Raw genomic sequence first — 16,001 nt, 5'->3', positions numbered from 1 at the left:
AGGAAACAGATGTCAGTGGAAAAGTGAGTCATCTCTCAGAAGAAAGACAGGACGGCTGCTGGGATTCCAAGAGACAAAGTGCTGTTTTCTAATACAAAGCAATCTCTGTCACTCCTCCACAGAATGTAGCTGTTGCTCCTGGCAAAAAGGCAGAATCCTCATTTGCAATGAGGCCATTCTAGCCCAAATCACTTTCTCTCTAATCCCTTTTTATCTTTTTTGTTTGTTTGTTTCATTTTCTTCATTTCTACCTTTTATGTCTCTTACTATGGTTTCTTAGATAACTACTCCCACAAGAGCACCTTGTAATTTAGCTTTCATTTGGAGATATGTTGTCTTTTTCTTTAGTTTTTCATGAGTTCTGCTAGTTTCCATTGTATACTATCTTACCGTTGAGTTATAGCTCCAAATGTTTTAGCCATATTTTCGAAGTGCTTTCTTATTTTTGTTTTGTGATGTCTCCTCATAGATGCCATGGCTCTGCTAGAATTCTTTTTGACAGCTTCATTGAGGTATAAGTGATATACAAACAAACTGTACCTGTTTAATATATACAATTGGATGAGTTTGGAAATATGCATAAACCCATAATACCATCACCACAATCAAGATGATAAACATATTCATCACCTCAAACAGTTTATATCTATTCGCGTCTTGTGTGTGTGCGCATGTCTGTGTAAGAACACTTTACATGAAATGTACCCTCTTAAATTGTAAAGTGTGCAATACCATATTGTTAACTAGAGGCACTGTATTGTACAGCAGATCTCTTTTAAATTCAGACTGAACTGTCACACTAAAATCTTCTGTTTGCGATGACATTTTTAGGGTGAGTTTTCTTTGGCTCCTAAGAAGTTTGCTGTATTTTTTTTTTTTCTTTTTCAGTAAAGTGTCTTTGAACAATTGGTATAGTTTTATTTACTTATGTTTTGTTATCAATATTTTAGTGAATTGGATTTTCTAGACTAGCTGTTAGCAGAAGGATCTCTGTAAGGCAGGGAGGAGTTAAAGCACTGTACTAGTCTCCAAGGGCTGTGGTAACAGAGTACCCCAAACTTGGTGGCCTCAAACAGCAGAAATGTGTTGTCTCACAGTTCCAGAGGCTAGAAATCGAAAGTCAAGGTGTCAGCAGTGCCATCTTCTCTCTGAGTGTTCTAGGGGACGACTGCTTCCTTGCCTCTTCTATTCTGATAGTTGCCATTAATCTGTGGCATTCCTTGGCCAGTGTATGTATCACTCCTATCTCTGCCTCCATCTTCACATGGCTTTCCTACTGCTTGACTCCGTCTCTATTTTCAACATTCCCTCTTTATATGGAGACTAGTCAGATTGGATTTCAGGACCATTCTAATTCAGTATGACCTCATCTTAACTTGATGACGTGTACAAGACTCTTTTTTAAAATAAGGTCACATTCAAATTTCTGGGCAGTTAGGACTTCGGAATAGTTAGGTGAGGATTGGGGAGAGTGTGGTACAGTTTAACCCACAGCAAGTTCTTTCCTAGGTCCTCTGCTCAAGGGATACCTCTTCCATTGATAAAGTGATCAACAATTTCTTTAATATTTGTGGCCTTTTGTGGGCAGATTTCCTCTGATTCTACAGTCTTATGTTGCTTCAGGGGGTGCTTCTACCAATTGTTTTTATCTTTGACTACTGCACCTTACCGATACTGCATGTGTATTCCAAGATAAGTTCTTCTCTGTTAGAACAGATGGTATTTTATCTGTTACCTTGTCCTCTGTGTACTTTCCATGTTTTGTTTTCCCCAATATCCTAAGGCTTCTTCCCTATCCTCATTGTTTTCAGATCTCAAATGGTACTGGGAGGCAGAGACTTTATTTTTGGCGGGGGCAGGTTGGGGGGCGTTTTTGCTTATGTTTTGTGATTTTCTCAATAGGATAGCTCAGAATTCCTAGTTCTTTTGTTGTTGTGATTATGTCTACTCCCTTGCTACCCCTTTGAGCTTTCCCATCACATTTCTGCTGCTCTTTGTTGTTTTTTGTTAATTTGCACATACAGTATTTTTTCTAGCTAGTTTCATTGAATTTATTATATATAGTTAGATATTTATTAAGTTCCCATAGTTTTCTGTACAGATTTGCTTTCTCCCCCACCCCCACCCTCTGGCTAGTTTTTGCTTTGGGAAATCATCTATTGGCCTAATCATTGTCCTACTTCCTTTTTGTTTTGGTCACATTTAAGTACATTCTAGTGATCTATATTTTTACCAAATGCATGTAGGTGTTTATCTATCAATCATTTTAATTTGGGGAGAGACTTACTGAATTTTGTGTCTAAGAACTCATGTCTTTTATCAGTTCTCAAAAGTTCTTAGCCACTATTCCTTTAGACACTAAGGGATCAGAAGAAAGAACCTGGGGTAATCACAAAGTACAACTTACACCCATTTTATTCATGCTCTTTTACTGTTCCTTTGATTGAGTATTAGACTTTCTTACTCTCTCCTCCGTGTTTCTTAGCTTCCCCTTTTTTCATAATTTCTATTTGTGACACATTCTGGGTTATTCCTTCAGCTTGATCTTCTACTTTACTAATTCTCTCCTTGGCCTCTTTGAATCTACTACTAAATATCTTCATTCAGTATCAAATTGCAACTGTTTTATATCTTATTCACAAAATTAGATAGGTTTTATTCAAATATTTATGGTCTAATTTTACAGTTTTATGTTCTTTTCTTATTCATTAAATTTTCCAATGTAATGTTTTAACATCATAAACGTTATTTTATATTATTTGTGTGATTACAAAATTATTAATTACAAAATCAGCTATATTTTGAGGGTTAAGTTATACTGTTTGTTATTTTTCCTAATCTTTTGAGGTGTATTTTCTGTTTAGTGTTTTGTGGTTTCTCATTATGAGCTAATGTGCCTTTAAATATTATAAAACTCTGGATGGTTATTGGAAATAGCTATGTTTAAATTACAGTTTTATCAAAGAGTAATTTTATTTGCTTTTTCCAGATGCCCAGGTACACATTTTTGGCTAGGTTTTTGCTGGTGGTGATCATGGTGGTGGCTTTTGTTTTTTTCAGCCATAAGGCTAGTGAGAATTTTTTCTCCTAATTTAAATAAAGTTGGGCTTGTGTTTAGGGATTCTTGGGGAAAAGTTTTTTTTTTAATTCTTTCTCTAGAGCCATTGCTGATGGTTGGCAATATCCTCATAATCTTCTGCCAAAAAGTGGATTTTTCCTAGTTTATCCACTAAGTTTGTCACCTTTAGTTATCCTGCTTTATATATTGGTTCACGGATCAAAGATTTAAATTTGCACTTACCCTAGGCTTTTTCTTCTGATCCCCTTTAATGACCCATGGAAGGCTGTTATGGACTGAATTGGGTCCCCCTCAAATTCGTGTGTTGAAATCACCAATGTGACTGTATTTGGAGATCAGTGGGCCTTCAAAGAGGTAATTAAGGTTAAATGAGATCATAAGTCCTAATGCAATAGGACTGATATCCTTTCAAAAAGGAAGAGATACCAGAGATCCTAATCTGTCTCTTTGCACATGTGCACAAAGGGAAGACCATTGGATGACATTGCAAGAAGACACTGTCTATAAGCCAGTAAGGGAAGCCTCATCAGAAACCAACCCCACCAGGACCTTGATCTTGGACTTCTGCCTTCCAAAACTGTGAGAAATAAAATTCTCTTATTTAGGCCACCCAGTCTGTGGTATTTTGTTAAGGCAGCCCAAGCAGGCTAATACAAAGCTCAAGCTCCAGGCAATTATGACTGTTTAGATGTTCCAGGGAAACATCAGAAATCTAGGATGGTGAATAAAATCTTCTCTAGATTTATTCTTCTATTTTTTCCATGTTGCAGAAGATTTATTTGACTATGGCACTAATCTAACCTTAACGTTTTGAAATATTTAAAAAATATTTTGTTTAGCAGTTTTGTTCAATAAGTGTTCTATACTCTAATGGTTTCTTTGAATAGAAATGTCCCCCTACTGCTGGAAACTAAATTCCATTTCATTTATTTTTATTTACATATTATCACTTTAATTTTGGTACTTCAACAAACTTATTATTTTGGTGAAATGAAGGCAGTGTAAAATGTATAAAACATCATGTTCAAGCCGTGTTTCTTCACTTACATTTTATATGTTCTCTTTAAGAAACTTTAAATACATCATGGCAAAAGATGGGATACATTATGGGAGGCCAAGGTGGGCGGATCACCTGAGGTCAGGAGTTCAAGACCAGCCAGCCAACCTGGTGAAATCCTGTCTCCACTAAAAATACACAAATTTTGTATTGTATTGCATGCTTGTAAACCAAGCTACTCATGAGGTTGAGGCAGGAGAATAGTTTGAACCCCGGAAGTGGAGTTTGTGGTGAGCCAAGGTTGTGCCACTGCACACTCCAGCCTGGGCAATAAAGCAAGACACTGTCTCAAAAAAAAATAAAAATAAATAAATAAATAAAAAAGGGATAGGTGTTATACCCATATTGTAAGTAAGAATATGGGAGAGTAAGAAAGAAAGCAACTAGAACAAAGATTCATAGCAAATCACTTGGTGGTGGTCACATTATAAATTTCTGCTCTTCCCACTGCTATATGAGTGGCTTGTCATCTCACTATGGACAATTTTAAGGCTGATTCATTCTGTATGGACTTTGTGTCTGACATTTTTTTCTGTATCAGATATTGCAGCAAAACTTTTCTGTTATCCAAAACCATCTACAAAACCTACTCTGGGCTTCTAGGAGTTCCGTTATTTCAGAGACCTAGCGTTGAGGTGAGAGTCTTCTAACGTCTGGGGGAAAAGCAAGAAGTTTGATAATTGCTGTCAGCTTTCTTATTTCCTGTCTTAGAAATTGAGAGTACTGATTTGTCTGGGATTTTTGCCTGCATAAAGTTTGTAGCATCCTTTTCCTTCTTGTTCTCATTTTTTATATAATTTTGCTCAAGATGAATCTGTTGTAAAAAGTACTAATTTTTTAACCATGAGTTCAGAGGTTTTATTTAAACTATTTTAATAATGTATTATACATAATTTCACATATAAAGTGACATAAAACACTGATCTATTAAATAGTCATCTAAAGAAATTAAACATCAAAATACAAAAGAGAAGTAGAAAAGAACTGAATTCTGCTCTAATTGGCACTAAAATAAAGATAACTAAATAAAAAATTCACAATGACCTTTGAGAGTATGGCAGACAGACAGTGAGAAATAAGTTGCTTTAGTTTCCAAGCCCAAATTAAAGGGTCACAGAACACTGGAATTCACTGTGGTCATTAAACCGCTGCAAATTATGGCTCTTCAAGGAAAGCACACATCAAAGTCATCTTCTCATGCTTTTAAAAAAATGCTGGTTTATGAGCTATTATTAACATTAAATGGCAAGTCCGTGTAGGTCACAGCAAGGTACAGAGCTATAAAACCTCAAACAGCGGTTTTCTATTTTGTGTTTTTAAAGTATTTGACAGTTGCTTTATGGATTGGTGCTTTAAGCAGCTTTTATGCTTACATTGATTTAAAAAGGAGGTTATGGAAAGAGCATATGTGACTGTGACATTCAAAGTAAATATATATCAGAGACATAGCGACGCCTGAAGCTCTTGTCATAGGGCATATAGAGAACATGCATCAAAGGGCCTTACTTACATCCATGCAAAAGGCCAAGTTAATTTTTACACTTAAAGGCAGGCTCTAAGGCTAATAGCACTTCAAAAGATACTAACATTTTGTCTTTCTATTGCATTTTCCTTTGCCTTGGAAAATGGAAAGATAACTTCAAATTAATTTATTTCTTCACTTTGTTTATTTATGATACATTTCCTTAAATTTTGAAGGTCTTTTGTCTGTAATATCAGTCCTAGCATGATTCCCAGCACTGTCTTTACGCAACTATGTTTCTGGTTGGTTTTAGTTGCTGTACTTTAAAAAATCCAGGAATTTTAGAGGAAATCTTTGGTGCTTAATTTAAAAAAAACAAAGGGGGCTCTTTTTGTCGAAATTTTCCTAATTTATCTCTCTGCCATTACTCTCAATCCTGTTGAAACCATTCTCCATGTCACCATAACTATGGATTTGATTATATTATCCATTAAAAAAACTATTATTTACTGTCATAAGATAAAGTATCAATTTATTTCTTCTTCCTTAAACCACTTCCTTGAGATATGATTGACATACACAAAGTTGTACATTTTTAATCTGTAGACCTCAATGAGTTTGGAGATAAGTGTACACCCATGGAACTACTACCACAATCTATATTATAAACCTATCCATCACCTCCAAAAGTTGCTTCTCACTCTCTTATTTATTTATTATTATTATTATTTAATGATAAGGACAGTTGATATAAAGAACTACCCTTATAGTAAGTTTTTAAGTATGCAAAACAGTATTATTAACTATAGCCATTATGCTGTACTGGAGATCTTATTCATCTTGTATAATAAGAAACTGCATCATCTAGCTAATATTTCTTCATGTCCCTCTCTCCTTTGCCACTGGCAACCACCATTTCACTCTATTTCTATGAGATTGACTATTTTAGATTCATCATGTAAGTGGTATCATGTAGTATTTATCCTTTTGTGTCTCCCTTATTTCATTTGGCACGATGTCCTCCAGGTTCATCTATGTTGTCACAAATGGCAGAATATGCTTATTTTTCAAGGCTGAATAATTTCCATTGCATGTATATGCCATATTTTCTTTATATATTCATGCAACGGTGAGCACTTAGGTTGCTTACATTCATTTCTTTGGTGACCAAAGCTTCACATGATCAGATTCTAACATTTAGCTCCCCTTCTGTTTCCATGGGTTCTGCATCTATGGATTCAACCAAGAGTGGATAAAAAGTATCTGGGAAAAAGAAAATAGTTGCATCTATACTGAACATGCACAGACTATTTTTCTTAACATTATTTCCTAAACAATACTGTAAAATAACTATTTATATAGCATTAATGTTGTATTAGGTATTATAAGTAATCTAGAAATGATTTAAAGTATACAAGAGGATATGCATAGGTTACATGCAAGGACTACACCATTTTATGTAAGAGACTTGAGCATCTGTGGATTTTAGTATCAGTATCTCAGAGGGGAAGTAATTTCATGGTGTGTCCTGGAAACAATGTCCCATGGATACTGAGGAATCAGTGCTTACAGGAGGGGTCTTCAAAAAGTATATGGAAGATGCTTATTATGAAATATCCATGCATAAATTTCAACTTTTTTGCACCAAACTTTGCACTAATTTGTTATAACATGTATGAACAGGATCTAGTTTGAGGCATTAAGAAAGACATCAGTTTGAAAAGAGAGCTTATCAGAACAGCATGAATTTTGCTAAAATTGAAGCAAAAAAAAAATCAAATTTGTGGTGAAGCTTGGGTGGAGGAATGGTGAAATCATTGATGTTTTATGAAAAGTTAATAGGGACGAAGCCCCAAGGAAATCAGCAGCTTACAAATAGAGAACTCATTTTAAGAAGAGATGAAATGATGTTGAAGATGAAGCCCATAGCAGCAGACTATCCGCATCAATTTTCAAGGACAAAAATTAACCTCATTAGTGTCCTAAATGAAGAGAACAAATGATTAACAGCATAAACAATAGCCAACACCATCAACATCTCAATTTGTTCAGCTTACACAATTTTTATGGAAAAATTAAACGTGAGGAAACTTTCCACTCAATGGGTGCCAAAACCATTCTGCCCAGATCAGCTACGGACAAAAGCAAAGCTTTCAATGGAAATTTTAAACAAGTGAGATCAAGATTTTGAAGCATTTTTTCAGAGAATTGTAACAGGAGATGAAACACATACTGGCTTTACCAGTACGATCCTGAAGACAAAGCACCCTCAAAGCAATGGTAACTAATGAGACAGCCAGGTGGGAGGAGATCCTTGACAAAAGTCCAGCTGACTTGTGCACTGGAAGGAGTGCACACTGGGGTGCCGCCACAGAAGTTCATGCCATTTGTGGCAGGGAGGAGCTTGGCCTTCCTCTTCCTGTGTGAAACCTGAGATTCAAACTGCAAGGCAGGAAGCACTACAGCAGGGACTCTGTCCTTTTGGAGAGTCCCAGTTTCCCCCTTGTATTCCTTGTAACCTAATAAAACTCTGCTTTACTCATCCTTCAAATTGTCTGTAAGTCTAAACTTTCATTGCTGTGGGACAAGGACTCCGTCTTTACCTGAACTAAGGAAAAGTCCTGCAACATTTTTTGGCACCAAACATGGGGCTCAAGAAGTATTGAGTAAAATGGGGACTCAAAACGCCTCACTGTGGTTTCTAACCCTTTTCATCCTCAGACTTCTGATCTTATAGGAAATCACACTCAAATCCCCAATCACTCCAAGAAGTTGGGGGCCTTTTCATGCTCTTTTCTTTCCTTTTTTGACATGGACTGGTGAGCAACCGCTCACCTCACCACTGCTTCCCCATCCCTGGTGGGGTTGGGATGCATTACCGAAGGGTGCTGCACAGCTGGCTGACTGGTTCCCAGCTGTGCACCACTGCATCCTCCCTCTTTCCCTGCCAAGGGTTTCAGCTCCATCGGATAGTATTTAAACTTTTCTCCCTGGTGTTGGAACCAGTCGTATAAGAATAGTAGGTTCTTCCCTCCGGCATCCTTTTCCTTACTGCATCAGCAGATAACTTTTGAAGGTTTTTCCTTTCAGAAAATGCTTTACTGGAACAGGCACCCTTAACTATCACTGTTTATATTCTCTGCAATAAGGTTACAAACTGCTTTTTGGGTTTTGAAAACTATTTGGCTTGCCGGCTTCACAATTGGTAAGATTGTGTAAGACTTGGGGACATATGGAACTAAACACACCCTTATTTAAGAAGGTAAATTTTGGCTGCAGTTAGCACATAATTAAAGGAACTTACCAGATTTTACCTTAAAGTTAACAATTGCTAGGAGTTACCATTATAATGTGTAATTAAAACTACTGAAATTAGATTTACATGCAAGGTGTGTAAGAACAGTAAAATGTGTTTTCTGTGTTTTTTTTTTTTTTGTAAAAGATTATAAGAAGGCATGGAAATGTAAATTTTTGCCTAGGGTTAAAAGATTATTTTAAACTAGATAAGATAAATCTAAAGGTTCAAACTAGTGGTAGGAGGATTGTGGAGATTAATCTTGCAGAAGAGTTGCTCTGTGTGAACATATTGACTAAATTCAAAAAGATATTATGTAGTTTTTCTGTAAATTGAGCATTAAAATAAAAACACAACAAGGTTTTCTTAAGGTTGTTATGTTAAGTTATTGTAAACCACGGAGATAACCAAACTTCTTTGTCAGTTGTGTTTCTAAGTACTATTTGTGAGTATTCTTAACTTATGGAAATATAGTTGTTTGCATAATTGCAACAAGAATCCATTTTTCTTTTGCAACAGGACACAATTGGAAAAAATTGTTATTTTAGCAAAGCTTTGACTGGAAAGGTATGCTTCCCTTTAAGAAGTCAAGCTCAACTTATAGAGCCAATAAAAGCCCAGTGGGGAGACTGGCCTCATACCCTTGCCTACACAGTCCCTGTACAGGGTTTCTGACCTGTGGTCTGTAAAGAATGTCACTTTATAACAGGTCCAGGATCTTAAAGTTTTTCTTTGGACTTTAAGAGGAAAGGATCACCCACCTCACAGGTATTTGAGAATACAAACCCATGGCTGGGCTCAGCTTTGAAAGGTCTTATCTAAGACTCCTTATGGAAAAAAACCTCCATAAAAGCCAATCCAAAAGGCCTATGTAGAAATAATTATTCTTGCTATACTTTATGCAAATAATCAGGCCAAGCATAAGACTAAAGTCTTTTTTACAGACAATTCAGTCCTATCATTTTCTTTTTTTTTCCACAAAAATGAGGACTGGAGAGAGAGAAATGATGTTTCAAAACTTCATCAGTTGTTTTTATTTTTGTGTTTTTGCCTACATCTTAGACTAACCCTGCTTGTTCCTGTGAACCAGCCAGCAATTTCAAGTTGCAGTCCGGAAAAACAAGAGGGGTGGGTAATGTAAAAAATCTTGATCAATAGTCTAGTTCTGAGTAATTATCCTGCAAATCCTGCCAGATAATAGGAATAAATAGGATGCCCATCATTCAGAGGTTTCCTTTTGGGAAAGTAAGACCAAGGGAGCTAACCAAAGCCAAGCACCATGCACCCAAATCCTAGCAAGCATGACTATAGCCACCAGTTATCGGGGTGTGTCAGAAGACATCCTCCCTTTTCGGAGGAGGACTCAATTCAACAGTTTCACCTCAGCATTTGGCTTATGATAAGGAGTTCATGCAACCCCCCTGAGACATATTTTTGTCCCAAACTCAATTCCAAGCTTTGGGTCAAAGCCCTAGGAAGAAAAACTGGATCGAAGGGATCCAGAGGCAGACAGCAGAAGTTAAAAGACACAGCACAGGTGAACATGGCTAATTCCTGCCGATTAAGCCAAGCCCAAGCTTCCTGTTTCAGGGATAAAGGCCATGCTGGGATCCATGGCATAAATGAGTTCCAGGGAATTCAAGGCTACTGACAACAGGGGAGATAGGGCATACATGGGTAAGCGCAGATGACTCCCACCCCCAGACCTCCCTGCTTCATGGGTGTAAGCCACTTTGACACTCAAGGGGAGACATGCCAAGGTCACCAGAACTCGAGGATGCAAGGATGGAAGAGGGAAAGAGGACACGCTTCATTCTCTCCCTCACATTCCCAGGGTATCTGCTAGGAAGAGATGAGAACCAGGGATGCCTGCTCTCCGCTTTCTAGATGGGTAGCCATTCATCTTCAGTCTCCACCCCTTTCAAATGCATCCTGAACCCCTGGAGCTCCTTTGAAAACCATCTTCTTTTTTCCTCTCTCCTCTTATCCTCTCTTCTCTGATAGGTAATTGTGTCTCCATACTATGGGACACTCCCCTCAGATGTATCCTTCAAACTGGAAAGAACTAATTTCCCAAACCTTAAACTGGTTGTTGGTTTAAGATTCAGCTTGGGGTGGCTGGGCGTGGTGGCTCACGCCTGTAATCCCAGCACTTCGGGAGGCTGAGGCTGGTGGATCACGAGGTCAGGAGTTTGAGACCAGCCTGGCCAAGATGGTGAAACCCCGTGTCTACTAAAGATACAAAAATGAACTGACCATGATGGCACATGCTTGTAATCCCAGTTACTTGGGAGGCTGAGGCAGGAGAATCGCTTGAACCCAGGAGCTGGAGGTATCAGTGAGCCAAGATCACACCATTGCACTCCAACCTGGGCAACAGGGTGAGACTCCATCTCAAAAAAATAAAATAAAAATAAAATAAAATAAAAAAAGATTGGGTTCAGGGGAAGGGAATCCAGAAGCAAAACATGCAAGCAGGTTTTGGCCTCCCTTTCCCTGTGCAAACTGGTAAAAGACCTCAGGATATTTGAGCTGCCATTACCCTTTCCCGTTTGACACATGTTTTGACACACGTTTTCTAATAACGTGGTTTGTCTGCTCTTGCCTTCAGGCCATCAAACGCCAATGGTCATGCAACTGGAGACTCTCACAATGGCCTCTTCTGCTGGGAACCCTTAGATAGACCTCTGAGGGAGCTCTGGCTGCCGTTTCTCCAAAACACTGTATAGCGTCAGCAGGAAGCAGTTAAGATCAGTCTGCATCCTTATTCTTATTCTAGCAGCCAACTATATGTACTTCTTTAGAGCGGGGAATGAGACAGCCGGTGGGAAGGATCCCTGGCAAAACTCCAACTGACTTCCACACTGGGAGGAGTGTGCACACTGGGGTGGAATCACAGAAGTTCCCGCCGATTGCTCAGAAAGGAGCTGCAATCGTGTGTGGAATGTGGGATTCCAACTGTGAGACAGGAAGCACTCTAGCAGGGACTCTGTCCTTTTGTGGAGTCCCCATTTCCCCCTTTTCTTCCTTTTCACCCAATGAAACCCTGCTTTTCATGCTCTTCACACTGCCTGCGAGCCTAAACTTTCGTGGCCGTGGGACAAGGAGTCCGTCTTTAGCTGAACTCAGGAAAAGTCCTGCAACACTAACAGGTGAAAGTGGTCCCGTGAAAGCAAAAGTGGACCAGTCAAGAGCAAAGACCAAGGCAAGCTTTTTGAGGGTTTTTTTGAGGGTTGCTCAAGACATTTTGCTTGTCTACTTTCTGAAGGACAAAGAATGATAACATCTGCTTGTTATGAGAGTGTTTTGAGAAAGTTAGCCAAACCTTTAGCAGAAAAATTGGGAAAGCTCCAGGGAAGCTTCACCAGAGAGTTTGTTTTTTTGTTTTCTATTTTTTTTGTTTTTGTTTTTTGGAGTTAGAGTCTCACTCTGTCACCCAGGCTGGAGTGCAGGGGCAATATCTTGGCTCACTGCAACCTCTGCCTCTTGGGTTCAAGCCATTCTCCTGCCTCAGCCTCCTGAATAGCTGGGATTACAGACGTGTGCCACCACGCCTGGCTAATTTCTGTATTTTTGTAGAGACAGGTTCCACCGTGTTAGCCAGGTTGGTCTTGAACTCCTGACTTCAGGTGATTCACCCACCTCAGCCTCCCAAAGTGCTGAGATTACAGGTATGAGCCAGCATGTCCGGCCAAAAGAGTCCTTCTTTACTGCAACAATGCTCCTGCTCATTCCTCTCATCAAACAAGGGCAATTTTGAGAGCATTTTGATGGGAAACTGTTAGGCATTTACCTTACAGTTGTGATGTGGCTCCTTGTGACTTCTTTTTGTTTCCTAATCTTAAAATAGCCTATAAATGGCATCAATTTTACTTCAGTTAAAAATGTAAAAGGACTGCATTGACATGGTTAAATTCCCAGGACCCTCAGTTCCTTAGGTAAGGACTACATGGCTGATATCATCACTTACAAATTCACATATGTCTTGAACTCGATGAAGCTTACGTTGAGAAGTAAAGCTTATATTTTTATGTTTTAATTCAATTTTTCCACAAACTTTTTGAAGTCCTCTTGTATTTCTAGTAGTGCCCCCTTTCCCTTCTCATGTCTTTCTCTCCTATATTATAGCAACTTTGAGCTTCCTATCATCTCTGAATTAAGAATTCTTATTAGGAAGCTATACTGTTTTTGTTATTTGGAGGACTTTTCCTTAATCCCTCTTTGCTTGGAAAACTCTTACTCATCCATTTATATAGCTTTACTGTGAAAACTTTTCTGATTCTCCAATATGGGGAATTAGAGAACACTGCACACTTTGCTTCCTTACAATACTTTCTTCAAAACATCATAACTGGTCTTTCCCTGCTTTTATATTACATATTACCTGTCACTTTGCCTCTCTCATTTACCATCTTATAAACGCCCTTAAGACAGGACTCACATCTTACTTACATTTTCTAACATACTCTTCAGCACACACTAGCAACACAGTGCATGCTTGATGACTGAATTATAATCATTGATTACTTCATCCCATAAAATAACAGATGAAGAAATATAGAGAGGCAGCTGTACACATATAGAGCAATCAAATACATTATGTATTTATTCATTAGAAGATTCTGTTGTTAACTAATAATGATTTTCACCGGTCAGTTGGAAAGTCTATGTCAGCAGAACTAACGGAAATGTTACTTTTCAATTCTCATCTATCTTTCGCCTAGTTGATTTAGTCATTTAGCAAATGTCAAGACCTTGTTTTAAATATTCATCATTTTTAGGGTTAAGAAATTTGGCAATTATGCAGTCCTTTTTCCTATAACCTTGTTACCAGTTGATAAATTATAATGAGAGAGAGCCCTCAATCTACTTCTGCCATACCAACAATGTGTTACTATAATATGTGTTAATAAGTGGGCACAGTCAGAAACTGAATTATAGGGAAATTCCATCCTGTGCCTCAGGCATTCCAACTAATCCCTTGCACAGAAAGTGCAGGAAGGTAGGCACAACTACTGTCTAGTGGCCAGAGAGGCCATACTTATAAATGAATCTGACGATTGGACCTCCATCCATTGGAGGGATGCAGGGACTCTGAATGTAGAAGGCTACAAATGATGGTCTTAAAACCTCCATGCTTGCTGGATTTTTATTTCATTCCATGGGTGAAAAGTAATCATGCCTCATAATGTTATTTTTTGCTGAAAGCAAATTTCATGCTATTTAACACTCCTCCTCTCTGGAGTTTCTGATTGGGCTTCTCCAAATATTAACTAACATTTGCAGCCAAACACCACGCCATTTATTGAGAAGTGTTATTAAAATAAAATATTTCACAAACAAAATAAGGACATTTTTTATTATCACTATTTTAACCTCGTGTATTCTCCTATCGATCTGCACCTCATGTTCATTCGTGAACAAAAAGAATCTTTGGGATCAAGGGTAATATTAAAATTAGAAAGAAAGCCGCTTGGTCTTTGCCCTGAGGTTGTTTACAGAACGCTCCAAGCTCAGGTACTGTTTTGAAAATCTGGCATTTTCTAATTACTTGTAATCTGACTTGTTGAGGATCCGGAGTGCAGGAACATTTTATGTGTGTAAATGGTGAAAGGAAGAGGTTTTTGTCTCCTTGGCGATTCATCCCCATTAACAGTCTACCTAAAAATTGCCTCTCGCCATTACCTAGAAGCACTTTGTACTTTGTAAAATAAACTATTGCAGATGTTATTAAAATACACTGTTATGCAGACCATATGAGGATATTATTTGCTGCATTATCAAGTTCTGAACTTGGAATTAAATCATCAAAGTTGTTTTTTCCATCTCTTGCTGGCATTGCTATTATTATTATTTGCATTTATTGGTCATTTATATAAATATTATGAAAACAGAATATGTTTATTTGTAAAACAAAGTATTTATTCTTCATGTATTTGGTAAATATTTATAAACATAGGATATGTGAAAAGAATATCCTGAAAGTTAAATGCTTTTTAAAAGAGAAAACATTTTCTACTTCACATTTGCTGGAGAAAATGAAATATTGTGTTTTAAACTCATCAGTATTTTTGAGCATGGAAATCACTCTATAAATCTGTCTTTGAAAAAGGAAAATATGAAATCAGAAATGTTAGTCAGCTTTAAAGCAAATAAACAGATTTAATTAAGAGGAAATTTTGAAACAAATCTCACAAACCTAAAATATCTTTGTTTATTCAGATGTGCTGCACATAACTTCTCTTAACAAAACAAACAGATTAAATGTCCGTGTTGCTAGGCAAAGTACGTCTGTTAAATAAAGGTGCTGAAGTAATCTGTTAAATGTTAAATTTAACTCTGAAAGATTAAATAGTAGGTTGCTGAGGTTGGAAATTCAATAAAAAATTCTTTAAGCATTCTCTTCCTATCAAATTGCTTTATTTATGCCATGGAGATTTAATCTTTAGAGTTATGAGATTTCCAAAAAATATATACTTTGCTTTGTTTGAGAAAAAAAAATTGCATTGTGCCGTGATGTGATTTTCATAAAAGTTTAAACAATGTCTTGAAAAAGTAAAGCTAAAAGTTTATTAAGCCCAAATATAACCATGAATTGTATTTATACTTTGACAGGTGCCTACAGTATTCAAAGTCCAGATATATAATAGGTAGGTAGAGCAGGACTTTGAAAAACATTGTTTCATCCAATGTGTTTTCACTAGAACATGAATTAGATAAAAAAAATAAAAGTAATAATAAAAATAAAACATCCCTTTCCAGCCAGGGACACTGTCTGTGTGGGGTCTGCATGCTTTCCCCAGGCCTGCCTGGGTTTTCTCCAGGTCCTCTGATTTCCTCCCACATCCGGAAGATGTCCCTGTTGGGTTCATCAGCACATCTCCATGGTCCCACCATGAGTGAGAGTGATGTGGGTGTGAGTGCACCTTATGATGGGGTGGCATCCTGTCCGGGGCGTTTTCCTGCCTGGCATCCTGAGCTGCAGGGATGGGCTCTGGCCACCTGCAACCCTGAACTGGAAGAATTGGGTAAATCATGATCTTACTTGTTTTTATTAATCTTTCTTAAATGTATGTATAGTTCACATTTGTTTCAATGTTAGAAGTGT

This window comes from Macaca thibetana, chromosome 4 (assembly GCF_024542745.1).
Source record: "Macaca thibetana thibetana isolate TM-01 chromosome 4, ASM2454274v1, whole genome shotgun sequence".
Taxonomy (NCBI): Eukaryota; Metazoa; Chordata; class Mammalia; order Primates; family Cercopithecidae; genus Macaca; species Macaca thibetana.
The sequence above is the reverse complement of the archived record's forward strand: the minus strand, read 5'-3'. Positions refer to the sequence as shown.